The following is a 27,846-nucleotide window of genomic DNA, read 5'->3' on the forward strand; positions in this document are numbered from 1 at the left end:
CTACAGCTTTTGCAAGATAGTAAATGTAAGGGTGGTGGCTTGATGATACAAATCACTCAGGTTTTCTTCCTCTAGGAAAAATCCAACCAAGAGGGGCCAAGGAAAGTTCAGAAGATGTATGAGCAATGGTACAAATTGCCGTGTTAAATTCTGCAGACTGGATTAAACATTTGACTAGAGGCTTGACCTGAAATTGGCAAAGGTGAATGTCATCCTAATCCCATGGGAAGCCACACAACAAAGGCAAAACGTACACACATCTGACTCTCTCTCTTTCACACACACAGACATTTTAGTCCCGTGAACATTCTGATACATCTTTGGGGCTATCTTCACTTTGGAGATAACCATCTTGAGGCAATTAATAACATTTAAGTATGCAATGTTTTTCTATTTATAGTGTGTTTTAAATAATGATTCTTTGTAGAATATTTGGAAAATACCACAAAGTATATGGAAGAGGATAAAAAAATTACGTATAATCCCTTCATCACCCAGAGGCACTCACTCTTATAATTCTGGCATATGCTCTTCTAACCTTTTTGCTATACTTGTATGAGAAACAGACAAACAAATGAACAATGACAACAACAACAACAAAAACCCAAAAGCAAACAAACTCTTGACTTTATATGAAGAATTTGAATATCAAGAAATAGATTTTTGTGGTAAATTCATTCAAGATAAGTAAGCAATGAGAAAAAAATTCTGAGAGGTGAGGCCACAGAAAGTCAGAATCCAACCCCTAAGAGGAGACAGTGCTTCCTCAGGAACATGTTTTGACTGAAAGGATAAAGGCCAAGGAGGACAGAATTGTCTGGGGCATTGGATACAGTCAGGACAGGTGAGACACATACGAACACAACTTACAGCCCCTGATAGGAATATAGAGGATTCTTAACAAAAGAATACATCAGGTTAATGGCTTTGTGTGGGAGGAATTCTTATCCTAATCTAGCCTGAAGCATCTTCCATTAGTCACTCTATTTAAAGTACTTTCTGCCTAATCAGTCAATCATCATAAATATTGTAAAAGCAACAAAATCTACAACATTTTGAACACTTACTGCATGTATATTTGTATGCAAAGTTTCTGTGTGTACACTTTATATATGTACTCTATTATGTATACACTGTATCATTTAATTTTTTGGCAACTTCACTGAGATATTCACATACCACTAAAAGTGTATAACTTAGTGGTTTTTAGTATATTCACAGATTTTGCAACCATCACCATTATATAATTTTTTAAATTTATTTTATTGAAGTATAGTTGATTTACAATGATGTGTTAGTTCCTGGGGCACAGCAAAGTGATTCATATATATATATATTATATACACACATATATATATTATATACACATATATATGTATATTATATATATATATATTCTTTTCCATTATGTTTTATCACAGGATACTGAACATAGTTTCCTGTGCCATGCAGTAGGACCTTGTTGTTTGTCCATTCTATATATAATAGTTTACATCTTCTAACCCCAAACTCCCAATCCATCCTTCCCCTCACCTCCAAAAGGAACCATCTACCTATTAGCAGTCACTCTTATTCACCCCAAACAAATCCAGTATATTCTGGTACTGGACCTTTATCTGATGTATGATTTGCAAATAGATTCTCCCATTCTATGGCTTGTCTTTTTGTTTTTTTGATGATATATTTTAATCCACAAAGTTTTTAATTTTGATGCAATCCAGTGTATCTGTTTCTTTTTGCTTATGCTTTTCTTTGTTATTTCTGAAAATCCATTGTTTAATCCAAGGTCATGAAGATTTACTTCCATGTTTCTTCTAAGAGTTTTATAGTTTTAGCTCTTACCTTTCGGTCTGTGATCCATTTTGAAGTAATCTTTGTATATGATATGAGGAAGGTAGGAGTCAACTTCATTCTTTTGCAAGTAGATATCCAATTGTTTCAGCACCACTTACCGAAAAGACTATTATTTCCCAATTTAATGTCTCATTTAATTTTCACAATAGTCCAGTGAAGTAGGAATTATTGCCCCTGTTTACAAATGAGGAGACTGAGGCTCAGGATGGTTAAGTGACTTGCCTGAGGCCCTGAAGAATTCCAAGTAAGAGGTAGAATTTAATTGGACTCCAAAGGCAGGGTTCTCTCAACGATACCAAGATGGGCATCTACTTCACGCCAGGTAGTGGTAAAAGAAACACATACACAAAAGAATACTCATCGTTTGCTGCCTTTAAATTTTTTTCAATTAACTATACTCTTCCTGAGGAGTCATGGGTGTCAAGAGCTCCAGGACTAGGAAAGATGAATAAGCACAGTTCTTATTTTCAAAAGCTAATAACAATACAGTAGAAACAAGGTGATTCCCTATAAGTAGGATGGCCATAGAAGTCAGTAGTTTTGGTCACAACAAGAGAATCCAGCTTACAGAGCCACAGTCAGAGTCAGCAGGAGCCTGGACAACCAGCAAACAGACTGGTACTGAGGCAAGCCCAGTGGCTCAGAAGCAGGAAGCCAGGGACTGTCTTGGGCAAAGGCATAAGGCCAGGACATCACGGCCATTGAGGAACTGCACTGTAGACGCTGTGAGTGAACCTCCTCATCTCCACGTCTTTGCATCAATAGGTCTAGATCCAGAAACAGGTGGGAGCATCAGTCTGGCTGGTTGAGCCTGAGATGTGTGGTCCTGCTCTGTGGGCAGGAGGTGAAGGGGCACTCCATCCAGTCCTTGGCACACACGGTGAGGTATCCTTCAAAATAACAGGGAGGGAGGGAATGCTGGAAATGCCCTCTCCCAGGACAGTGGAGAAACCACTCTTCCCTCTGCTATTCCAATTGTTTTCTTTGTATCAGTGAACCACAGAGCCAAACAGTCTCTCTTAGTTTTAGTCCTCTCCATATTTCACATGACCCGTTTTCTAATGAGAATATAATTTCCCAATGGTTACGAACCACTGGTATTTTACATGCCACTACTTTGCATCTCTCATTGCACCTTAAATACAGGCTCACAGGATGTATTTTCAAATGATTGGTGATTCCTAGGATACCCCAGGGACCACAATCCATTCTCCAAAACCCACATGTGGATTCTGCATAGCCAGTTTCTAATCTTAAGTCTGATTTTCCTTCCTGCCCCCAAATAATCCTAAGGACCCAACCTCTACCATTGGTTGAGGATGCACATTTGGATGGGCTCTGTTGGGGGGATTCTGGGCCATGTCATAGCTTTCACCTAGCACAAACATTTCTATTAATATTGCCTTTGTTTTGAACATTCCAACTCTTTAAGGTAGGTCTTTCTAGGGCTTCTTTTATCCATCAAAATTCGGTGGAGTTTTGGGTTCTTTCCCTTGTTTATCATCAGGGGCCAGAACTCGTTGTCTTCTATGCTTTACTAACCCCCAGGGAAGTGAATGGAATCCCCCGAATAGCTGAGCTCTGACTCAGAGCTTTGAGGACCTTCTCCCTCGGCCTCTCCTCACTCCCTTCATCACTTCCGCAATTTACAAAGCCCTGAGGTTGTGTGATCCGCTCACCATAAAAGTATCTGTGGCCGCATGGCAAAGTAACATCAGCTTCTTATTTTAATCATACACATTCAGGTTGAAGGCTGCTAGACAATGTGAAAAGCATTAATTTGTTGTTGTGTCATGTCCTGCTATAGTTTTTCTTGTCCTTGGAACTGCAGGCTGTAATGTCTCTTGACTTTTTTGAGAAAGTAGATGCCTCGTATTAGTCTTTGGAAATAGCATGCAGTTTTCCTAAGAGATAGAAGCACAGAAGGCCAAGGTTAGGAAAGATGAATAAGTGCAGTCATTAACTGTAAAAAGTTCACCAAGGTTGCATGCTAATAGAATATTTTCATCTTGGGCAGCAGTGGTTACCCCTGATTGAGTGAAAACAGGTTAATGGGATCCAATGGTTTGGACTATCAACATTGTTCATTAGTGGCTGGCTCATATGTGCAGCCAGCCACCTCCCCTCTTCCCCTAGAATATACACCCTCGACCGGCAGTCGAATCGTCAGTCTTGTTCTCAGTTACTGAGGGGCCTGCAGAAGGTGGGGGAGGGGAAGCTGGTCAGGATACACAAAGAGGTGTGTTGTGTTGATGTCACAGGGACACAAAGTTGTTTTGTGTTGGTGGTGGTGGTGATGGGAGAATTGCGTGGGGGGAAAAACATCTCTTGTTTATTAGGATTTGAATCTAAGGAGAAATAAATGACATCTCCAGTTGTGAAGCTCTAAGTAAAATCCTGTTTGTACTTAGAGTCCAGACCGATGGAGAGAATCCCATACTTGATAATTTTTATTTTAGTTTGGACTTGGATTATTGGTAATTCTTTACTCCATTAAGACAAGAGCCTTTCCAATACCATGTCTGCCTAGAAAGAAATAGAATTCTGAAGCAGGAGAGTTGTGAGGAGGGGTGGAGGGGCTGGAAGTTTATTGTTTCTCAGGACTATTTTAGGTTTGTCTCTCCTGTCCTGGAGGTTACATTCCAGACCTCATGTACCAGGCAACTGTCCCCATCTCAATTTTCATCTGCTATAGGAATCCTGATGATACGATCCCTTTAATACTTACTTATTGAGCACCTACTGTGTGCCAGACCCTATTCTAACAACAAACCATGACAATAGCTACTGTATTAGTATTTACCATGTGTCAAGGGCTTTGTGTATCTTACCTCACTTCCTTCCTGAAAAGATGGTTATTTTGCAGATGGGCAGTTGAGGCTCAAGTGAAGTTGAATTACTTGTCCAAGGTCAAATAGCTAATGGGTGGTAGAGTCAATATTTGAACTCAGGTCTGTATAGAAACCACAGGCATTTCACTGACTAACTTTTAATAAGCTCCTTTGTCCTACTTTTGAGGTGGACATGGCATTTGAATAGGGGGAGGGAGATACATTAAAACCTTTGAAAACCTACAAGGATAAATACCTAACAACAAATCTGCCAGAGTGGAGAAAATTCAGCTGCTGAGGGACCCTCTGTGGATGCTATAATCGCAGAGCTGAGATTAATACTTATGGTTACTAAGCTTTGTCCTCTATGGCCCCATCCCTCTAGCCTTGAATGCACAGGCAGATCCTCTCCCACCTCTTCTGGCTCCCTGTACGTCAACTGAGCAATAGAACCATGTTGTCTCAAGGGTGGAATCTCTGAATTCCTGCTGCCAACATCTATCACTACTGAGTTTCAGCAGCTGCTCCTGATTTGGGTAGCTGCAATTCTCCCTGTTAACACCACTGTTGGTGTTACCCACTACTTTTAAGAATGACACTTAAAGCCCTTTCTGAGGCCTTTTGGGATCAAGTTCCTGGGGTTTTGGGGAAGGGAGGGCAAGGTAGGGAAGGCCATATCCTGAGACTCTGGATTGGTGAGACACCCCACTAAGACCAGCTCCTGAATCCATCTCAGACCTGTGCTGGATTTCGGTGTGAGTCCAAGGTCAAGTTGATGGGTCGGTAGTGGGGTGGAAAGTTCTACCTTTCCTAACTTTATGGGGATCTGTTCTCTCCTGACATCCACTTTGTTCCCAGGTCTTCGGCAAGTGTTTTCATTGTAATGTAAGACCGTATTAGAAAAGAGAAACTAAACCAGAATGAATTCTCAATATGGGCATAATGGCTTATATTATTTAAATATAAATATAATCTAGAAAAAAATGTGTTCCTCATGCTTACCTTGATTGAAAACACCAGGACGTTAAAACTAGGCGTTTGTGTGGAAACTGGCAGAACAGAAAAAGTCAATAATTTTACAGTAGAGTAGAATCACCTGTAAGATGTCAAGGACGTCACTGCATTTGGGAGAATATTTCTTCACAAGGTTGCCATGATCTCCCTATAGCTGTAGGAGTAAATAATTTCCTTTTATTTCCTCATTTATAAATGTCAGAGTTGAGCCCAAAGAAAGAGCTAAATGATTGAGTGAATGGTGGTCGATGTTTGCCTACAATTAAAGCTCTCAGCTGAAGGCAGCTTTTGGTTGAGTTGAGTGGTAACTCAGTTGAGTCGCCGAGCCTCATGCTTCTGCTATGTGACGCATGAGTCTGCCCCAAGACCCCAGTTGAAGGTTATGGCAAGGTATCGAAAAGAGCCTAATTGGAAACTCTGATGGTAAAGGAGCTGGAAAATATGGCAGGTGTTCCCTTTACCAATCTCATTGATCAAACTACTCATGGCAACTCAGCACCTCCGAGGCACTCATTACTCTTTCAGAAACTACTCAAAACCTACTATGTGGCTGATATGGTGCTAGGCACTGGAATGATTTTGGATATGAACTAATCATTGTCTCAAAAATGTACAATCAGTGAAACATTGGGAAAGACAAGACGTGAGCCACACTGACCTAGAATCTGCAGAAAGGGAGATGTTTAGGGAGAGCCAAAGTGATGGACATGGAGCCTTTGGTGGCACGGGCAGGATCATTGCTTCTGATGTAGGACTGGGAAGAGGTTGGGATGGGTGCTACTCTTTTTTTTTTTTTTTTTTTTGCGGTACGCAGACCTCTCACTGTTGTGGCCTCTCCCATTGCGGAGCACAGGCTCCAGACGCACAGCCTCAGCGGCCATGGCTTACAGGCCCAGCCGCTCTGCGGCATGTGGGATCTTCCCGGACCGGGGCACGAACCCGCGTCCCCTGCATCGGCAGGCGGACTCCACACCACTGCGGCACCAGGGAAGCCCTGGGCGCTACTCTTAATCTCAGTCATCTTGGTCATCCTGAGTCTAGAGATGTGAGGAATTTTTAAACTTGCATATGACATAGCAAAAAGAGTGCTAGACCCAAAGACCAGAGAACTTTACTTCTAGTCACCAACAGAACCATGACAATCTCCCCTCCATCAATAGTTACCTTGGAAAAATGATCAGAACACTTTGGGTCTTAGTCATTTGGCCAGTAAAATGGTAATAATAATAGGTGCTTCTCTAAAGTAGAGGGCCGGACCGCCTGATCTTGTTAATTTTCTTTTAGTTCTCAAGTCTGTGATCTTATGACTTCCGCTTTTCTCAGTAGATAAAGGCAACACAAAGGCTGATTTTTGCAGAGGTGTGTTATTTGCTTGACCAAACACAATACCTGCCCCTGGACATTTGGACGACAGCTAACTGACCTCTAGGATCTGGTCCTAGATGTTGCCGAGTTTATTTGCATCAAGTCTAAAATTGTTTGTAGCTTTAAGAGCAAGACGATGTGTAGAAATTTCTGCCCACTATTTAACCATCTGAATTTATTGATGTATTAAAGGTAATTTACCACAGCATTATCCTTAAAGGACTTTTTAAAGTCAAACACTTCTAAAAATGTGTTTGATAAATGAGATAGACTCATGTTTGTTTATGAAAAATTCTCTGATTTGTCCCATAAAAGTAATAGTGGGTGAACAAGTATCTAATGAGTGCCCACTATGTATAAAGAACTAAATTAGGCTTTATTGTACAGGAGCAAAGGAGTAGAAAGCATTCTTTTTTTTTTAAGAACTGTACCATTTATTTGAAATGAGGCATGCATCTGAGAACAATTATAGAGCAGCTTAGCAATACATTCTTTAATATGCTTTGAATCGAAGGCACCCGCTCCAATTGTTGGCAGAGTAAAGGAAAGAATAGAGACGGAAAGATTCCATGAGTTTTGAGTCTTGAAGGAGCTGATAAAATGTTTTCCCAAGGCAGGCTCTAATATTAAAATTCATTTAACAGCCTTCAAACCAGAGTTGGACACAGGTGGCAGCCAGAAGACAGTCCATGGACTAATCCCTACAATTGGGAACATAGGACACCTTAGAACAAGAGTGGGCAAGTGAGGAAACTTCCCTGGGCAAACCCTAAGGCCAACCGGGTACTTTAATCTCATTACTATGATAATTCCATGTGATGATGTTCCCCCTATTACTGATCAGGAGACAGAAGTCCAGAAGGGCAAGGTAAAAAAAAATTTCCCACTAATAAGAGCCAGGGTTGGACTTGTTCCTACATCTGCCAGGATGAAAAAAATCTCAGTATGAGCGGTGACAAATGCTGCAAAGAGAACTGAATGCACGTCATCAGTTTATCCTCATACAGTCAACTAAGCTCAATGATAAACTAATAATTAGCTGAGATCACTAGCCATTCCAACTGTACTGGAAGCGACAGAAATTTAGATAGAAATGGCTCAGGCAACGGATTCCAAGCCTGGGAGACGACCTGTCTGTGCTTCTTATTCCCTCAGTAGGTTTTATAAAGTTCTTTGGCCAGAGGGAAACTGCAGAGCAACTTGAAAGCTATATAAAGCAAATGTGTAATGGTGTTGGCAGTGTTCTGAAGGGAGCTACCAAGAATGCATACTACAGGGAGGAATAAAGAACTGATTTCTGGCTGAAATCCATTTTGAATGGAAAAGCTTTAATGGATGAATTCTCCATCATTACGTTGCTGCTTTCCATTTAATTGTCATCGTTCACGATTTGAATTTTAAGTCTTTCTGCGTGTACATACATGACTCCATTGGGAGGTAGTAGAGATGTATGCTTATGAACTATGCGTGCTCCTTCCTTAGACAGTGAATAACTTGTCTCACTCAACACTGCATCCTCTTCTCTCGCCGCAATAATTTTGGTTATATTTAATATGCAATATAGATCTTTCTCTACTAAAATTTGAGAACTTGGTTTTCCCTCTTGTCTCTTTCCTCATTAGGAATCACGTGGGTGCGTCACAGTCCCTCTACTTCAGTATGTAAGTATAGGAACTAAACTTTATGCGCTTATCAGGTGTCTTTCACGGCTTTCATAAAATGGTGAGACACTAAGCCATTCCTGAGTAGTCTTGCAGATCATGTCAGATCAAGAGATCATCCCACTCAGGTTTTTTGTTTTGTTGATTTCTGAGGATTTCTCCAGCAATTGTTCCCGCCTGTGGGCCATGAGCTCTGTGAGTGGGGGGGAGATGCAGAGTTATTGCGAAGGGTGTGTAAATTCATATGAACCCCAAGCAGCCATACGTGTACTACTATTTTTCAAAAGCATATAGAGGTATGTAATATACATGTGTGTATACATACATACAAAATCATGAATTAATGAATGACAAACACTTTTAAGTGTTACTGAACTCGTAGTAGGTTTCAATCATAAGCTATTTTCTGAACCAGCATGTGCGAAAAACAAAAAAATTAACACGTGGAAGGTCGTGTTTAATATGTTTAAAGCACTTACACCATTCATGACCTGAAGTATGGACTTAACAAACTTGATCGACTTATTTTCCTTCACTTTCCAAAGCAAAGAAAGAAAAGTCTGAAAATGTTAATTTTCCCCCAATATTTATATATCTCCTTGTTTTCTTTTTCTATTCTCATTGTATCAACTAGAAATGTTTTGTTGATGTCTTCTTGTATTGCCTCTGATACAAAGAGGAAGGATGCCTATGTTTTATTATTTACTGTATTTGGCAATTAGTTTTAGGTAGAACTTCTTTACCATATTATGGAAGTACTCTTCTATTTCTGATTCACTTTAAATGAGCAAAAGTCAGGAATAAATGATGAATTTCACAAACATTTTTTAGCTTTATATAAATGTGTATAAACTTAACTACTTGATCTAGCATTGTAATAGATTAAATCATAGCAAACCATTCTTGTTTATGATCCTTTCTTCCGTTTTAAACTGCTGGTCTTGATTTGTTTCTCTTTTATTGGAGGCTTCGTAAGTGAGCTTGCCTTGTAGTTTTCCTTTTTTATTAATTACTAGCTTCATCAATATCGCTATCAGGTTTATGCATGTTTCACAAAATTAATTTGGAAGGTGTTCATCTTTTTCTGTGTTTTAGAAACTGGGCTTTGGGGATATACACAGACCTCAGTTTGAATTCTGGGTTATTCACTTGCCAGTTTTATAACCTTGGGCTAGTTATTCAACTTGTCTAAACATCATTTTCATCACCTATAAAATGTAACACAAGCATCTACCTTAAAAGGTTTTGTGCGATTAAATAAGATTATATATGCAAAGCCCTTATCACAGTTCCTGGCTCATTGTAAGCATTAAATAAATGTGGCTTCTGTTGAGCTAATGATGGTAAAGATGATGATGATGATGATGAAGATGATGATGATGATATTATTATCATTGAATGGAAATTATCTTTCCCTTGAAATTAGTTTTGTGTATCAATGTAACAACTTTTAAAAAAAGAACTGGGGGACAGTTTTCCTCAAGTTCTTCTTTAACTTGTTCAGTTTTCCTATTTTTATTCAGATAATTTTAATAATTTTTTTCAAGAGAAACTTGTCTTTAGACTGTGGAGCTCTTCAAAATTATTAGGCCAAGTATAATGTATGCTTTATGAGAGATTCTTCGCTTTCTCTCTCTCTCCATATATATATGTATATTTATATATTCATTTATATGTTTGTATTTATATATATATTTCTATGTGCATTTATATTTCTATATATGTTTGTGTATATACATATAAAGATCTATATCTATCTCTATAAATTCTCATACCCACTTTATAATTTCTATTTGTGAATCTTTGTGAATTTTCTTTTTTCATCATAGTATTATCATGGGTATATTTTTGTCTTTGTGGAGATAAGACATTGAATTTATTTTTAAATTGTTTATATTTTCTGTCTTTAAAATCATTTCTACTTCAATCCTTATTAGTCTTTCTATGCTTTTTCTAAGTTTATATTTCTGTCTTTTGAATATAAATATTTGCTCATTTATTATTTATTCTTTTTTTTTTAAATCATTCAAAGATGTTGGTTTACCTCTGAGTACAGTTTTGCCTGCATCTCACAAGTTTTTCTAGGTAGTGTTTCTACTACTATTATTTTAAATTATTCTATAAGTTTAGTTTTGATATTCTCTTTGATCTGAGAGCTATTTAGGTGAACAAATATTGTTTTGTTTTGTTTGCTACTATTTCTTAAATTATTTCCAGGTTTTTTCTTGTAGATGTCAGAGAATAATGCCTATCTTTTGCTTTAGCAATGGTAATTTTTATTTTTATTTTATAGATGATCAAATTTGGTAAATATTCCATAGCTATGGAAAAGGAAGTATATCATTTTGCAGATCATAGAGTTCGCAGAATATATAGAAATGTGTATGTATATACATACACACAGAAAACAGCAGACATAATCAGTCATTATTATTTAGATCTTGTTACCTTTTTTTGGTCACTTGTTGCTTCAAGAACAACAAAAAAAACTGTGGTAAAGCTTACTCATTCTTATTTTGATTTTGTAAATTTCTCCTGTATTTGCAATGTTTTCCTTTGTATACTTTAATTCTATGTTATCTGTAGCATTAATATCAATGACTATTATATCTTGTTAATACTACTATTACTAATACGGATACTAAAAACAACCAATAGTTTCTGAGCATGTAAAATGTGGCAGATATTGAGTTAGATGTTGTAGATGAATTTTCTTATTTAATACTTGTAACAAGTATACTAGATAGATAGCTATATTTATCACTTCCAGTGAGGATTCCAGTGGATTGTATTCTACATTAACAGACACACAAATAAAAAACAATTTTTTGTTTTACATAATACTTTGCCTTTAGCACTGCTTCTTTTTTTTTTTTTAAACATCTTTATTGGGGTATAATTGCTTTACAATGGTGTGTTAGTTTCTGCTTTATAACAAAGTGAATCAGTTATACATATACATATGTTCCCATATCTCTTCCCTCTTGCGTCTCCCTCCCTCCCACCCTCCCTATCCCACCCCTCCAGGCGGTCACAAAGCACTGAGCCGATATCCCTGTGCCATGCGGCTGCTTCCCACTAGCTATCTACCTTACGTTTGTTAGTGTATATATGTCCATGCCTCTCTCTCGTCCTGTCACAGCTCACCCTTCCCCCTCCCCATATCCTCAAGTCCGTTCTCCAGTAGGTCTGTGTCTTTATTCCTGTCTTACCCCTAGGTTCTTCATGACATTTTTTTCCCTTAAATTCCATATATATGTGTTAGCATACGGTATTTGTCTTTTTCTTTCTGACTTACTTCACTCTGTATGACAGACTCTAGGTCTATCCACCTCATTATAAATAGCTCAATTTCATTTCTTTTTATGGCTGAGTAATATTGCATTGTATATATGTGCCACATCTTCTTTATCCATTCATCCGATGATGGGCACTTAGGTTGTTTCCGTCTCTGGGCTATTGTAAATAGAGCTGCAATGAACATTTTGGTACATGACTCTTTTTGAATTTTGGTTTTCTCAGGGTATATGCCCAGTAGTGGGATTGCTGGGTCATATGGTAGTTCTATTTGTAGTTTTTTAAGGAACCTCCCTACTGTTCTCCATAGTGGCTGAACCAATTCACATTCCCACCAGCAGTGCAAGAGTGTTCCCTTTTCTCCACACCCTCTCCAGCATTTATTGTTTCTAGATTTTTTGATGATGGCCATTCTGACTGGTGTAGCACTTCTTCTTTAATGTTAATATTGTGACTCTTGGTTCCTTTTCGTCTGCATTTGCCACGTATGTCTGTCTATCTTTTAACGTGTAACCTTTATGTCACCTAGTGTGATATTGGTATATAGGAGATACCCTACAAAAAATGTTTGTGGGATGAGCAGGCCCCTTGGAGTCACTTTGTTTAATGTGTATCTCTTCTAGGAGGCATATAATTGGATTTTGTTTATGATCCAATGTGAGATGGTTTTTAGGGGAGTTTAACCCACTTACAGTTATTGTGTTAATGATATGTTTGATTTGCTTCTGACATTTAGTGCTTTGTATTTTCTTAATGTTTCCTTTGTTTTTCTTTTGCTGTTGCCATATGACTCTGAGTTCTTTGATTAAATATACATACAAATTGGTATGGAGAGTATACATCTTGTTTTTATTCCACTTTTGATTGACATATGGCTTGTCCTACAGCTGAGTGCATTCACACTCTTGGCACGATAATTGGAGTTTCCACTGCAGCTGCTGCTTCCCAAGGCTTTACATTCACGTGCCAGCCTACAGTAAATTATGTTCATGGTCATGAATTTCTCATTTTGTTTATGATCTCATTTGAAATAATTTATTTGCTTGAAAATGAAACATATTTGTTACATTGTGTAGACTTCTCTTCATTTGTTAGTCTTCTCCTCATCATATAACAAATGTTAAAAGATGTGTATTGATTATCTGTGCTGAACTATGTGAATTCGGAGGAGAAAGAAGAGGAATGCAAAGTGATATCTGTTGCTGTTTTTAAGTTGCTTGAAGTATAATTAGCAGGGGACTAGATGTATATCTATAAAAAAGGTAAATAACTCAAAAATTAAAATAGAAATGATGTCACTGACACTGTGTATAAATAAATATCAAATGAGAAACATACACAAAATGTGCCATGAATTCAGAGGTCAGAAATACTGCCTAGAGTTGAAATGGTCAGAGAAATCTCTGAAGAAGGAGGAAACCATCCCAAGGTGGGTGAACAGTGTGAGCAAAAGTGTGGAGGTGGGCATGTACAGGGCATATTCATGAGATGGCAAGCAATGGTCATTGTCACATCAGAGGTTTCATGCAACTGGAGATGTTTGTGAGGGTAAATGATTCATCCTACAAACATGTGTTAAGCACATAGGACCCAGAGAGCATACAGAGGGCATTTGACCAAGGTGTAGGGGCAGAGGTGTGTCAGAGAAGGCTTCCATGTGGAAGTAATGCCAGGGTTAAGTCCTAAGGGACAAGTAGGAGTTTAACAGGTAAAAGTTTCAGGGAGGGGTACGGAAGTTGGGAAGAAGTGTTTTCTAGGCAGAGGAAGCTGAAGATGTGAAGGCTTATAGGTAAGAGAGTGTATGGTGCTTTCCAGAACTGCAACTATTTCCCTGTGGTTGGCCTATGGAATGTGAGTGGGGGAACTGGGTGAAGAGGTTGGAAGGATAAAAACTGACCCAGGTCATGAGAACTTTGGGTACTACATGAAGGCTTTTGGACTTTATCTTCAAGGCTGCGGGAGCCTCAAAAATGACTTGAGTAGAATAGTGGAGTTGGTTGGAGAGTGGACTGTAGACAGGAAGATTAAAGTTGGGGAGATTTGTTGGGAGATCATTGGATGAATTCAGGTGAAAGATGCCAAGGGACAGAACACAGGCAGTAGCAGTGGGGATATAATTGAGGACAATTAAAACATTAGAAGCTATAGTTTGCAGGTCATGAAGGAATTGTGGGGTGGGTTGAGATAATTTCATATATATACAGTATCCACACACACAGATAAATAAAAGGATCTCACATTCTTCATGGCATTTTACTACTGAGTTTAGAATAATGGGGCTTTAAATGTTAGTATTGCCTTAAGACTGTCATGGGTGTATAATACTGGTAAAATGACTAGGTCAATAAAATATGTACAAATGTACAGACTTGATGAAACAAACTTTTATTTAGCTACCAATCCCATAAATGGTCAAACAGTTGACAATGGTAAAGTTTGTTTCAGTAACAAAGCCTCTCAAAGAAAGGGAGATTTGGATGCCTTTCAATAAAATAAATTCCTTTCTTCTCAGATGACATGTAAACTGATGTCATTTCTCATTCCATAATAAAAAAAAAGACGAAACTTGTTATGGTTTGCAGTATTCCAGTGATGACATTCTTCCTCAAAGTAATCTAAAAAAAGACATTGTGAGCAAACTTGTACTTCCCTGCCAGAAATGCATGCCTGGCCATAATGCAAGCCTTTCATATTTAGCCATTTAGATAATGGTTTCTACATGAACTTTCATAACATTTATTTACTGCCATAAATGAATGGACCAAGCACTGTTGGAAGCCAGGAATCCAGTTCCTCAGCAGTTAGACTTCTCACTACCTTATCTCCACATTATAAAGAGTGCTCTGAAACTTGTCTTTCCTGTCAGTATTACAGAGGCAATGTGAAACGTATGAGTATCTTGATTTTGAATTTTTACAGTTTCGCCTGCTTGTGAAATATTTTAGCCCCACTCCATGAAGACTATACTCTAGTTATAAATATTTCAATTCCCCAGCCCCCCTTTTTAGGGTGTATCAACCACGTTTTCCTTCCCCTCCCCTCCTACTGACTGATTCATGCATTCTCTGAGTTGTTGCTGCAGAAAAAAGCAGGCAGAAAAAAAAAAAAAAGCAGGCAGAGACTGCCTAATTCTAAGACAAGGCTTTCTATATATTCATCTGGATAAAATGGTGAAATATGACTTGGGCTGATCTGCGAATGAGGGTTGAACCAGGATAGATGTGTTGATCACTGAATGGAGAAAGGCATCTTGCTGTAATAGGTTTTTTATTTACATGATAGAGGTGATGGATGGTGATTCTGCCCTGGAAGAGTTTGAATTCAAGGTGGCTTTGCTAAGCAGACGTCTGACTTGTTGAAGTCCTGCCACCCCCCTCTGGTCCCTACGTGCTGAGGTGTGGTGTTCCCGCTGGTTGAACTGGTTAAACTGGACAAACCACAGCCTCTTAGAGCAGGCTCTCAGGCCATGGCCTCCGGGCTGGCTCCTGCCCTGGCAGGAAGCTGTGCCCACGTGCTTGTCTTCCTCGCCTCCCAGTCTGTTGGCACCAGGCACAGCCAGGCAGGAGCAGGGGATGGCTGTTGACAGGGCAGTCGGTGTCTGACTCTGGCCTGCTCTAGAAACACTATTCCAGAGTCTTCCCAGCTCTTGGCTGGCATCCTGCAATGGACTGGGATTCTAGACCAAATTTTAGGACCCTCATTCTTGGTGGCCAGAAAGCACAGAACCAGATGCAGCTGTGGAGGAAGATGGTGGAGAAAGGTAAAATAAAATAAAATTAGAATTTCTTTTTAAACACAGTATTTATAAAATATTTTTATACAACAGACACGTATTTTTTTCTCGTAAAGTAATCGTATTGTCTGAAGGGGGGAAAAGAACTTCAATAAGACAGGTAGAAGGAAAGAAAACAATTAGAACACTTTACTATGGGAAAGCAGAGACATATCTAGCTGCTAACATTTGCTGTTCTTACAGCTGTAAAGAAATCTCTGGTGTCCATATGAACAGATATGCACATAATTGCAAAAGATCCTCAAATAGCAGAGGGCCCCCAAAGAACTTGTATTTGACTCTACAGTTTAACTGTCACATTTATCTACCTATATCTGTGCCTACTTGCTGAGTAGAGATAAAGAGAGAAATGGAGCAAAATCCTTGTTTTGACAAAGGGCGCAGGAGAATGGGGGAGTCGTTTCCATAAAAGGTAGTAAGTGTAATCATGCAATTATGGTATGGATTCTTAGGAAGCAGTTTAACTGTCTTCACATCCCTACTGTCTAGCACAGGGCTTGATGAGTGGTAGGTCTTCATATTTGTTGAAATTTGTGCTTTGGCTGCAATCAACATGAGTTTGAGCCATTTCAGCACACACTAATTCTTTAAGTGATTTTCACTCATCCCATTTATTCATCCATTCACTGAGAAAATACTTACGAGACAGAGCTACCATACAAGACCAGAAGTATATGTAATGAATATCAGTGCAATTCCATACTAAGTTTTGACATTTGCATAGGTAATCTAGACAGTGTTTTTTTTTTTGCCAGTGAAGTGATATTGTATGTAGAGGTTGTTTAGTACATTAAAAGATAGGCAAAATGGATTATTTATTGCAGAAGATTGCTTCATTAATTAAAATGTATATATTAATTATATACTTCCTAGGCTGGTGAAGATCTGATTTTATTTATAATCATCACAGTGCTGTAGAATGAGTCCAGAACAATTCTGGAGAATGTTTCCCTTCCTTTTGACTCCCATGTGGGTGATTTCCAAGGGTCTCCACATCTCTGACCTAGGAGAAACCTTCGTCAATCTTTGTGAATTTCCTCCTTTACAAGAGCGATATGTGCTGACTCTGCTTCCTTACCTCATACCCATTCATTTAAAACATTTATTGTGAAATATTTCAGAAGGGAACGTGTAAAGAAGGGCACAGTAAAGACCTGTGTTTCACCACTCAGCTTATCAAATAAAACATTACCAACAAAATTGATGCTCCTGTCCACTTGCATCTCACTTCCTTCAAATATAACTATCTTAAATTTGGATTTGATAATTATCATTATCAAATTAGCTAATTATCAAATTAGATATTATCAAATTAGATGATTAGCTAATTATCAAATTAGCTAATTATCATTAGCTATGCATGCATGCCTAATCATTACACCATATTGTTTTCCATATTTTTAAACTTTACATGATGGTATTATACTGTATGTGTCATTCTATCACTTGGCATCTTGGTATTTTCATTCATTATTGGGTTGGTGAGGTTCATCCATGATGGTGTTGTTCTACTGTATGACATTCCCCAATTTGTTTCCACACTCTCCTGTTGACGGACATCTACTTTACTTGCAAATTTTGTGTCAAGGGGTCAAGACAGATTTGTCAGTATCACTTGGTGCCAAAAGGGACTCGTTGGCAGGAAAGTGGTCGGAGTCCAGCATCCTTTCTAGAGGCGTGCTTGAGCTCCAGTGCATGTGGAAGCACTGTGGGACAGGTCTCCTGTGGACAGATTCCACCAGTGGGATGTTTCCCACCTTGTTGCTCTCCCTTTCTGAGAGCTGAACAGGAGAAGAGCCTTGGAGGACTTGGGAACAGACTGCTTTGGCATCAAACAGTCTAAGGGTAAAGCGTGAGCTGTTTGCAGTTGTTGGGAACATAAGCTGCCTCATCCGTGGAGGTTTGCGGGACCGTGGGAGGTGCAGCCCCTCCTCCTGGGGAGAAGCCTCTAATGCAGTTAATTTCTTACCAGGCGGTTTAGAGGGAGCGTCTTATGGATTGACATTTGTCACTACAAATCAATTTTTTCTTGTTTCAAATAATGTTGCCATGATCATGTCTCCTTGTGTACATGTGCAAGAGTTGCGAAGGGTATACACCTAGGAGTAGAATTGCTGAATTGTGGGGATTATGCCTTGTCAGATTCACCGGAGGTTTCCATTTGTTCTTCAAATCATTGAACCAATTTATACTACCACCAGTCATACATAAGAGTAATATATTGCTTCACATCCTCGCCAACAATTGATATTGTCCAAATTTATTAATTTTTGCTGATTTGATAGATGGTATGAGATGAAACCTCAGAGAGGTGTTTTGATTATGATTAAGATTGAGCAGGTTATCTTATATCTGTTGGTCACTTACATCTCCTCTTTTATGAATTGCTTTTTCTGTCTTTTTCCCATATTTTTTTTCTGTGAATGGTCTTTTTCTCTCTGACTTGTAAGTGTCTTACATTATGGACATTTACTTTGCATAGATCTGTATGTTGCAAATACTTCTCCCATTCTGTAGTTGGTTTTTTGTTGGTGTTGTTTTACTTAGAAAAACAAAGCAAAACTTTTAATGGTCTTGTGATTAACAGAACTTAAATATTTGGATGTAACAGCATCTATAATTATTAAGCCTAGTTTCAAAGAGCTTTCTTTATTCTTAACTACTGTGAGTTTGGCTTTAATTCATTTTTACTCTATTTTTTAAAAGACTATTTTTATTCTTTTACTAACTACTCAAATTCTATATGCATGCTTAACTTAATTTAATAACTATCTCTTCTGATATGAAAAAACCCTTACTAATTCTTTATTATTGTACAGTGTTTTAGTTCTATCTTGTTTTTGTACTTCCCTAATTCGACACTATCATATTGTATTTCTTATCACCAGTTTGATTAGATTCACCTATGCATTTAACAATCTCTTTGCTGACCATTCGTTTCAGACTTTGTCTAGTTATTCTTTTAGTGAAAGTCTATTCATAGTAAACTAAAATTTTTGTCAGAAAATATATTTGATCTCATTCTTTAGTGAGGATTTAGCTAGGTATGAAATTGTAAGTTGAAGTTACTTTCTCATGGCTTCTAAGAGATATTCTGTTATTCTAATTCTAATTTCTTTGTAGGTGTCCTTCTAATATGTTTTTTGGAAGGTGCTTTCTCTCTGGCTGCTTTTAAGGTCATGTTTGTCTTTGGTGGCCTGTAGTATTGCTATGGTATGTCTAGGTGTAGATTAAAAAAACAGACATTTTCCTTTAAAATTTTTGTATTTCTGAATCTGAGGATTCATGGTTTTTATCAAGGACACTTTTTGGTCATTTATATTTTTAAATATTGTCTTTTTCTAGAACTCCAATTAGATGTATGTTAAATGTCATTTCATTTTCCATTTCTCTTCTTAAGTCTTTTTCATATTTTTCATCTCATTGGTTCTACTTGCTACATTCTATAAACTTAAAAAAATCTATCTTCCTGTTCATTAATTCTTTCTTCTATATTCTGTCCAATTTTAAACCATTTAATTTTTCATTTCAATAAGTATATTTCAGTTATATTTCAGTGATTACATTTTAATTTCTACAAGTCTAATTTGGTTTTTTAAGATTTCTTATTTGTATTTTGTTATCTTTCACAAATTTTGATATATGAAATTCTGGGAAGTCTACTTTTGAAGGTTTTATTTCTACAAACTCTTTCCTCTGGTGGCCTGTATCCTCATATATGTTTTTTAAGCTAAGCTCTTTTTTTTTTTAACATCTTTATTGGAGTATATTTGCTTTACAATGGTGTGTTAGTTTCTGCTTTATAACAAAGTGAATCAGCTATACGTATACATATATCCCCATATCTCCTCCCTCTTGCATCTCCCTCCCACCCTCCCTATCCCACCTCTCTAGGTGGTCACAGAGCACCGAGCTGATCTCCCTGCGCTATGGGCTGCTTCCCACTAGCTATCGATTTTACATTTGGTAGTGTATATATGTCCATGCCACTCTCTCACTTTGTCCCAGCTTCCCCTTCCCCTTCCCCATGTCCTCAAGTCCATTCTCTACATCTGTGTCTTTGTTCCTGTCCTGCCCCTAGGTTCTTCAGAACCCTTTTTTTTTTTTTAGATTCCATATATATGTGTTAGCATATGGTATTTGTTTTTCTTTCTGACTTACTTCACTCTGTATGACAGACTCTAGGTCCATCCACCTCACTACAAATAATTTCGTTTCTTTTTATGGCTGAGTAATGTTCCATTGTATATATGTTCCACATCTTCTTTATCCATTCATCTGTCGATGGACACTTAGGTTGCTTCCATGTCTTGGCTATTGTAAATAGAGCTGCAATGAACATTGTGGTACATGACTCTTTTTTTTTTTTTTTTTTGTGGTACGCGGGCCTCTCACTCTTGTGGCCTCTCCCGTTGCGGAGCACAGGCTCCGGACGCGCAGGCTCAGCAGCCGTGGCTCACGGGCCTAGCCGCTCCGCGGCACGTGGGATCTTACCGGACTGGGGCACGAACCCGTGTCCCCTGCATCGGCAGGCGGACTCTCAACCACTGCGCCACCAGGGAAGCCCCGACATGACTCTTTTTGAATTACCAAAAATTTGGTTTTCTCAGCATATATGTCCAGGAGTGGGATTGCTGGGTCATATGGTAGTTCTATTTCTAGTTTTGTAAGGAACCTCCATACTGTTCTCCATAGTGGCTGTATCAAGTTACATTCCCACCAACAGTGCAAGAGGGTTCCCTCTTCTCCACACCCTCTCCAGCATTTTGAAGTATAGTTGACTTACAGTATTATATTAGTTCCAGGTGTACAATATAGTGATTCGACATTTTTATCGGTTATTTTGTGTTGAGAATTTATATCTGACTGCTCTTTATCTGTGGCAATCCTGAGAGCTTGGGATGAGTGTTTATTCCTTTGCATTTGCTTCTACCACACACCCTGGGATGCTACCCAATTAGGACAACATTCAGTTAGTGTTTTGGCTCATGGTTTTCCAAACCCTGGTGTTGTATAAATTTAAGCCCCAGGCTCACATGGAATAGGCCTGTATTTAAAAATTCTTGGTCTTGGGGGGAGGAGTAGGAAAGTCAATATACCAGCTCTAGGAAACAAAATTTTGATTTTCCCCCAGTTAAATTTGATTTTCAGGTAAATAATAAACACTTTTATTAGTTTTAATTTGTCCTACGAAATATTGCTCCTGGATTTGATCTGGTTACTTATGGCCAGGATAATGAGAGGTTTTGTTTTCCTGAGAAGAGCTGAAACTGATATCTTTCTGTATCATCTTCCTTTGTAGGTGAATAGAATTTTTTTTTTTTTCTAATCCATCATTTCATGGAGCATCTACAAAGTTCTTGGGTTTTCATGGGCACCTAAGTCCCAGCTCCCCACCTTGTGGAGGCTTTGTGCCCCGTTCCCCACGTTCTAGGTCCCTGGAATGGGAAAATTCCATGAGCATACTTACTGACCCAGCATTTGCTTTCCTGTGTGGTTTTCTGTTTCCTTTTTGGCTTGGTCATTTGGTTTTCTTAGCACTTAGGATTTTTCCCTTTCTTTCAAGTGAGATACATGTTTTAAAGGGTCTTTGCTGTGTTTTCATCAGTTACATTACTGGAAGCAGAACCACTTCCATTCACTCCTCACCAAGCCCTAACCCTTACCACTGATCTAAAATTGTCCTCTGAACATTCTGCCTGGGATGCTTTATTGCTAATTCCACTGCCCCTTCTTGAGAGCTGCCTACCTGACAGCTCTCATTCCTTGACTCCCCTTTCTTGTTCACTGACTCTTGTGACTCCAGTTTCTTCGTATTTTTTTGCCTCTCTGACCAGCCATTGTCAGTCTTCTCTAATGGGTCTCTTTCCTTCTGTTTCTCCTTTGGAATAAACATGGCTCCTGGATAATTAGTATACTCCGAAGCTAGGGTCCTGATCTCTAAAGTCTGCAGGCTAGCTTTCACATTGTTTTCTACGGGAATCTTTTTAGAAAACAGATCTTATGAGTATTCTTGCCTTTGAAAATCTTTGATAACTTCTAACTGCCGAAAGATATCATCTTAGCCTTAAAATTCCTCCATAGTATGACTCTTTGCTACTCCTTCTCCAATGTTCTCAGCTACCAAACTCTCTACTCACTACACTGCTCTGTGCTTCTTGGGCCATGTTGCCATTTCACTCCTTCTGTCTTTGTTCATAACCCTGGAGTGTCTACTGTTTGCTGCCTGCATATTGACATCAGACCCTTCCTCCAAGGTTACGGTCAGATTTCACCTTGGTGGAGGTGTGACCCGTTCCTACCTTCAGCAGGCTGCTCACTTGCACTTTATTCATGCTTTTGCTACAACACGTATATTTTGTGCTATCATAGTTATTTTTGTCTCTCGTATTTTGGGGGTACAAATTATTGTTTTTCATCTTATTACCTTAATTCTGAGCACAATACTGTATATTTGGTAGCCTTCAACAAATTCGTTGATTATTTAATAAAGGTGCTTTTCTTTAGTGGTTATGAGGGCATATTAGATAGACTTATAGTATCACACCAGGTATTATTCAAAAAATGAAGATCAGCTTAGAAAAACTGCTAGAGCTGCATAGCAGTATGGATCTTCATTTTCATTTTGGAAGAGTATTTCCCTTCATCTCCTATATTATCAGGGGAGTTTGACTTCTATGTTGGATTTTCTTGCAGACCGGTGGTTACAAGACTAGGGATTCCTAGAGTTTGATGGAATGGTCCTCCCAGAAAATGTCCAGAAACCTCCACGGCCTTTGAAGTATGTTCATTCATTTCCCCAAATTCCTTTTTTCCTTTCTTTACTTTAAAATGCTCACAATGCATACATTAAAGCAGAGGTAGGCAGCTTATGCCTATTTGGTATATTGTTCTAATACATTGCACCATTATGTCACCTTCTAGTGTCTGCAACACCTATGAATCTCATCCTCCTTCCTTTTTCTCTGTCTGTCTAGGGTTGGCAGATTTTGCAAATTAAAGACATCCAGCAAAATTTGAATTTCAGAGAAACAATGCATACTCATTTTGGTATATGTCTCAATGTCACATGGGACATACAGTAAAAAAAGAAAAGTCATTGTTTCTCTGAAATTCAAATTTAACTGGGCATCTTGTATTTTATCTGACAACCCTGTGTCTCTACCACTTCCAGCTTCCTGATGCTTATCATCCTAATCATCTAAAAAGGACACAAAGCCTTTCCACATTCAGAAATGAAGATTCCCTACAAGTGATTTTCCCTGGAAAACTCTCAAAGGTTTCCTCCCTTGCAAATTTTAAGTGTGGAGAGGAATGTAACATGGCAACAGGATAATTAATTCTAAAGCCGGGTGGTGAAAAAATAGTATTGTAGTGAAAAACTGGTCTCAGCTGTGGGAGTTGACTAACAAATATGTCTCTGATCATTCTTCCGATACAACTAATGTATTGTGTCAGGCACATCTGGGGGACACACACTCTGTAACTCAGTAAAAATGCTTGAGGGAAAGCATGCGTGTGTATATGTGTTGAGTTAAACAGCCCTTTGTTATGAGGGAGAGGGGCCATGAACACTGTGCCGAAATGCAAACTAATTGATGGACAGTATAATCACCACCTTAGTTAGTACCCCGGGACTCTTTTCATACCAGCTAGCTGTAAATTTAAATGGAAACCAAAAGGCTAGTACTCAGCCTATAACTCTGCATTCCATTACTTCATGTCTGAAATATTCAACGACTAAGAGAGAGGCTTAACAGATAATAGCTGGAGAGGAGCTGCATGGTGATTAAGGTAAGACTGAAGTGGTTGGTAAAAACCTCCAGCTAACCGTGTACAGATAAGAGCTTCTGTTTGAGGGATTAAACTCTATTCTTTGCTCAGAATGCATTTCTGAGTGCTGAACAGCCCAGCGATCTCTTTCATTCAGCCGTAGCCCAAGACAGTATGTTCTTCTCGAGATTATATGATTTGGGTTAAGATGGCTCTATTCATGAGCCCAGTCAATCATGGTATATTTATCTTTTAGATGACTGCTATTGAGTGTCATTGAAACAACTTGAGTTTTCTAATCAGACTGATTTGTGTTCAAATCCCACCCAGCTCTGCCCCTTGAATCATGGCATAAACTTTCTGAACCTTTTTGATATGCAAGTATAAAGTGAAGTTGATACTATCCATCTCTCAGGGTTGGATGTCGATTGACCAGGTTTATTACCTGCAAACTTCTTAGATTTTATTGCTTCATGAAAGGTAGGCTTGTCCCTCTCCATCTATATGCTTTCTTACATTCTGCTCTTTGCTTAAGCCTGATGGCAGTGATGCTGCTTCCTACCATCATATGCTTCCTGTTTGCACTTTTGACTCTTTTGAGACACCTTAATTTGAAGGTGTGTGACCTAACACAAGTTTGTATGCCCGATGCAAAGTGAAGCCAAACAAACCTAAATGTCAGAGTTTGGAGCAAAGGAAGGTTTATTGCAGGGCCAAGCAAGGAGAATGGGTGGCTTACATGCAAAAATCCAAACTCCCTAATCATTTCTGGGGAGAAGTTTTATAGGCAAAATTTAGGGTGAAGGCTTCAGGGTGTGACTTTCTTCGGATTGGTTGGTGGTGAGGTAACAGGGTGGTGCTCCAGGAATCTTGTGCTCATCCTGAAGTTACCATCCTCCACCTGGGTAGAGACCTTAGTTCCTAGGAAGAACTCAAAGATATTGTTATATATAGTCCTTGAGGAGGAACCAGGGCCCTGCCCCACAGCTACACTGTTGTTTCTTGACTTCTCCTCCTTTGTTTCTGCATCCCCTCCCTTCCTTGTTAAGCAAGGGAATCTGCCCTTTGGAACTTGTTTGAATCTGCCCTTTGGAGCTCAGGGAAGGTCAAGGAGGCTGAATGAAACCTGTTTCCTACAAATAAGGAACCGGGGACACAGAAAGTGTTTGTTCCCGGGAGGGGCCCACAGGATCCTGCTCTGTTTCAGGTGCACCACCAGTGATGGAGAATGTTTACTCTGGGCTGGAAATGGCAGAAGGCTGTTCTTTTCCAGGCTGGCTGCAACCAGTGGGCACTGGCTGCCAGCAGTAGTGTATCGGGGAAGGCCATGAGACTGCCTGGTGTGCTGAGACACAACCCCTGACTGACTGATGAAGGCCACCGCTGGCCCAGGAGGGGAGAGCAGTGGTATCTGTGCTGTGTGGTTGATAAGGTTCCCCTCGGTCAAGTTATGCAGCAGGGAGTTTGCCTTCAGGAACGTTACCTTCCCTATCTGCACCCTTTCTTCCACTTTTTGTGTCACCTTCCTGAGCTCACTAGTGTTTACATACTGGCTGTGGGACAGAAAATGAAAGACGAACTCATTCATTTCTCTTAGGATTTGGGGACTGGGAAATCACATCCATCTGCAGAGTGCCATGAAGGGAAAGCCAAAGTGCTCTGAGCTAGCCTTAGCTGCCTGTCTTCCCAGACGCAAGCTGGTGGTCCTCAGCCTGTATACGTGGCTGCCACGTGGCAGCCCTGTGCAGGAGGAGTGTGGAGGAAAGCAGGTCTCTCAAATCATCCATCAAGTCCTTTGCAGTTCTAACCTCCAAAAACAGGTTCGAGGAATCTGGCTTTATATGCAATGTGTTCAAAAAGAAAATCCTGTTACATCCAGGGGCCTATGGGGATGATTTCTTTAGTTTCTGGGAAAGGCCGAACAATCCAAAATACCTTCCTTGATTTTGGCTATCGACTGTATTCTCGCTGATGATGGTTGTGAAACAGGAGGGAAGGGGGCAGGGCACGACCTTTAAAAGAATGACATCGCCTGAGGACATGACATAAGCTAATTAGAACCAAATAGGTCCAAGATGGCAGACTAGTCGGCTTCCACTAGACCTGGAGCCTCAGTATATGCTCATTATAACACATCAGCAAGCTAAATGACACACCCGTGTACGATGACAGTTCCAAGGCTGAACATAAAGGTCAAAAAGTGGGCGGTGACCCAATCCCTGGAAATCCCCACCCCTTCCCCCAACTAGCTGGAATACTCCTCCCACTCATTAGCCTATGAAATTACCCACCCCTTTAAAAACTGACAACCCCATACCCTGGTGCCACTCTTGCCTTCTGAGATGGCCCACACTCTGTCTGTGGAGTGTGTTTCTCTCTAAGTAAATCCACTCCTTACCTATCACTTTGTCTCTCACTGAATTCTTTCTGCAGTGAGACATCATGAATGTGAGCTTCATTAAGTCCTGAGACCAGGTGTGTGATCTCAGTTAAAAGACCATAGATTCAAGTCTCAATCTGGGTTTTGGCTGGATTCGAGTCCTGGCATGTGGGTTCAAGTCCCAATCTGAGACGCACAGTTTCAGTTTCATTTCTTTAACTCAAACCTCTGTTAAAATGTAAGTTTTCCTGAAAGAACCTTAGGATGGCAGCATAGAAGAGAATATTTTAAGAGCGATGAAAGAAATGAGAAAGAAAAATTATATCACTGTAAATGCAAAATGTAGACTTCCCAGAAGGAGTTGGACAATCCTGAAGCAGATAGGGTAAGATAGAAGAGTTCTGGGGCATTTCAGCCTTTCACACATCTATACGTTATGCTTAAATAAGGCCATCTGATCAGTTTTTAAAAGTAATATTTGTTCTGATTATTATGGTAGAAATTTTGCAAAAATGTGGAAAGAATACAAAAGAAAATGAAAATTTCTAATAATCTCACAGGAAGGATTGACCCAGTTGGCTAACATTTTGGTGCATTTCCTTCTAGTCTTTTTTCTGCATAGATATTTACATATTTGCATATAAACTATCAACCCCAGCAGCCCTTGTTTGCCTGAGGCTACCAAATAAGGTCACCTTATTAGTTTTCTTTAAACTTCATTTGTTTTTTGTTTTTTTAAAAAAACAAACATTTACTGTCTCAGTTTCTGTGGGTCAGGAGTTTAGGAGTGCCTTAGTTGGATGGTTCTAACTCAGGGTCTCTCATGAAGTTGCAATCTGGGTGTCAGTAAGCTGTACTCATCTGAAGACTTGACTGGGACTGGAGGACCTGCTTCCAAGAAGGCCCACTCTTACAGCTGCTGGCTGGAGTTCCCACGTCCTCACCATGTGTGTCTTTCCATAAGGCTGCTTGAGTGTCCTCATAACATGGCAACTGGCTTCCCCAGAGTGATGATTCTCAAAAGGGCAAGGAGGGAGTCCCAGTGTCCTGGCCTTGGAAGTTACACAGGGTTACTTCCATCTTATTCTGTTCATTAGGAGGAAGTCAGGAAGCCCAGCCCACACTCAAGGGCTCCACCAAGTGACCTTGCAATTCCTTGGGCTTGGTCTTGCGGCTTGCTTGCTTTGACCTTCATTTTTAATGTCCAGTTATGCTAACTTGAGTTCCAACAATGGAGTTGCCAGATAGTGTTCCTCAGAAGCTTCTGAGAGTTTTTCAGAGGCTCAGTCTCATAAATGCTCAGAAATAGGCCTGTTCTGCTGTGGCATCCACTGCATACAACCACGCTGTGACAGCCGCTGGCCTTGTGACATGACCCGTGAGATGCTTCTTCCCCTGGTCCTCCCTTGGTGACCACTAGTGATATCATCACTCCACCTTTTGGAACAGAACACTGATTATCCTGTGGCCTTTCCCTCCAGTTCTTGGGACAGCCCTTTTCTAAATCCCCAATGCGCAGCTGAAAAAAGGCTGCGTTTTTCAGAAGAATTCACTGAGGTTTAGGGGACACAGAAGGGAAATGTAACATAGAAAACAACTTAAAACTGCTTCTAGAAATGCCTACTCATAAAGTTGAACTGGCCACAGCCTTGGAGGGAATGGAAATCCACCCACTCCAGGAGAGTCCAAGAGTTGCCTTCTTCACTTTTCACTGACTGCCTCTGTGTTAACCCCTTTTACAGAATGATTAAAAGTAGGGACTTCCATTCCCTGCAGAGAATAGAAGACCCTAACTCCACCTACACGGGCATGGTCTATCTGGCCATGGGGGCAGATGACTCACTCATACTAGTCTTAGAGAACACTTCCCAAAGTCAA

At 39.5% G+C, this 27,846-nt stretch overlaps 1 protein-coding gene across 2 annotated transcripts in view; it reads left to right on the forward strand.

Annotated features, from left to right (window-relative positions):
• The window catches only part of NCKAP5 (NCK associated protein 5), a 1,063,199-nt gene that overhangs the window by 13,037 nt on the left and 1,022,316 nt on the right, over window positions 1–27,846 (forward strand). Inside the window, exon 1 of one of the 2 annotated variants that reach the window (XM_033860243.2) lies at window positions 15,565–15,782. The exons of the other annotated variant lie outside the window; for it this stretch is intronic. The gene's annotated coding sequence lies outside the window, so the exon portion shown is untranslated. Of the gene's footprint in view, window positions 1–15,564; window positions 15,783–27,846 lie in introns of those variants that run through there. 2 annotated transcript variants of the gene reach the window in all.

This window comes from Tursiops truncatus, chromosome 7, assembly GCF_011762595.2.
Source record: "Tursiops truncatus isolate mTurTru1 chromosome 7, mTurTru1.mat.Y, whole genome shotgun sequence".
Classification (NCBI taxonomy): Eukaryota; Metazoa; Chordata; class Mammalia; order Artiodactyla; family Delphinidae; genus Tursiops; species Tursiops truncatus.